Raw genomic sequence first — 1,931 nt, 5'->3', positions numbered from 1 at the left:
CAACCACCCTTGTTCCCCCTAAAAATTTATTAAAACACCCCTTTAAAAAGAACCTTAATTTGGCCAATTTCAATAATTTTCGATTAGCACCCGCAGCATGCCACCTCTCGGGGTTCCAAACCCCATCCTCAAGGTGGGCCCTAGTGATCTTGATGGGCCAGGCCTGCGCGAGGGGTGAATCGCGCAGGGCCAGTAGGACCGTCCTCGAATACATTAATATGTCCAGCTGTGGGAGATCAGAAGAAGGAAGGGGGGGAGAGCAAGGATTTTCAGTCTCGGCCGCACCAAAGAGTCTGACCTCGGGGGTAGTCCTTAAGTCCTCCCGAACCACCAAAGGCCGCTGGGGCATCGCCAGCAGGTACTGCGGGTACCTTGATCCACAGTGATGGCTCATCTCGCCCAGCAGCTGCGCGTAAATATTAAAGAGGAGCGGAGAGAATGCCGAGCTCTTTGGCACACGCCCCACAAGACGGTGACCGAGGGCTGGGCCTCGCTCCCTACTGACCCTGACTGGGGAGAAAGGAAGCCGAGCTTGCACAAGATCCTGCTGCCCCAGCCCCATTGCTAGCCCCAAAAGGGTATCGAAGGCCGCTGAGAGGCCCAGGAGAAAGAGGACGGTCACGCTGACCTCATCCCGCTCTCGCCAGAGATCCTCAACAAGCGCGGCCGATGCCCTCGTCTGCTTGTCTGTCCCACTTCAAGCTCAGCGTGAGGGAGCCTGTGAGACCCCAGTTCTCTGAGAAGAAGCGTGGCTGTGCGTGGCTGGAGGACCGCAGCCTTCCGGGAAAAGGGCTCATGGAGGCCCCCGTGCCTGGCCTGACAGGCGGGTGGGTGCTCACCGCTCCTCCTGTCCTTTCTCCCCTGTGGCAGAGTGAAGCGGATTCTCGCCCCCACGTGTTGTGGGCCAGTAAAAGTTGCTTTCTGCATTGTGTATCCCACAGCTTTTTATATTATAACCATGAGTGAAAGGGCCAAGAATAAAATAGACTAGAGCTGGAAGAGACCTTGGAGGTCTTCTAGTCCAGCCCCCCTGCTCAAGCAGGAGAACCTATACCATTTCAGACAGGTGGCTGTCCAATCTCTTCTTCAAAACTTCCAGTGATGGAGCACCCACGATTTCTGAAGGCAACTTCTGTTCCACTGGCCAATTGGGGGGAGGGGGTGTATCAGTTAAATCGAGGTAGGGCCAGCAACATCCTTTCATTCCTCACTGAGGCCCCTCCCTGTGGGTCATGGTGCTGACTTGCCTGCAGGGCCACCGGTCTCTGATTCATTCAGCCCGTCCCCACGGAGCCCGGTGGGTCCCTCTGGCGAGCCGTGCCGCCTGGTGGGAGTCGGGAGACAGGCCTTCTGCCACGGGACGGGTCCTCCGATGCCGCCTGGCCAGCCCAAGACCTGGATGACCTGGCGGCCTCTGGGCATTAGGGGGCTCACTGGGTAGACAGGAGAGGGTCCTGAGGGGGGGGGGATGCACTTTTAGTGTTTGCTTTTATATTTCTGTTTCTTGCTCTTAACAAGCGTTAACCTCAAGTTTTCACTGTTTTAGAAGGCTCCAATGAAGGGAGTATGGTGCAGAAAAACATAAATGGGACAATTGTATAAATAAGCGAGAAAGGAGTCCCAAAGGTGCTTTTTCCAAAAGGCAACTGGACTTTCTTGTTGTTTTTCTTTGAAAACGTTTCACTTCTCATCCAAGAAGCCTCTTCAACTGAAGAACTGAAGAACCTGAAGAACAAAGTCGCGCGGATCCGGGAAGGCTTGGACTCTGACTGGTTGGCCCAGGGGGAGGGGACGGAAGCAGGTCTTGAGACAGTTGTGTGGGAGGAGTTTGACTCTGTTGCTCCCGAGGACGTGGACAGGGTCTTGGGAGGGCTGAACGCAACCACATGTTTGTTGGATCCGTGCCCCTCCTGGCTGGTACTGGCAGCTCG

Source organism: Protobothrops mucrosquamatus, unplaced genomic scaffold, assembly GCF_001527695.2.
Source record: "Protobothrops mucrosquamatus isolate PMUCROS unplaced genomic scaffold, P.Mucros_1.0 scaffold1670, whole genome shotgun sequence".
Lineage (NCBI taxonomy): Eukaryota > Metazoa > Chordata > Lepidosauria > Squamata > Viperidae > Protobothrops > Protobothrops mucrosquamatus.
The sequence above is the reverse complement of the archived record's forward strand: the minus strand, read 5'-3'. Positions refer to the sequence as shown.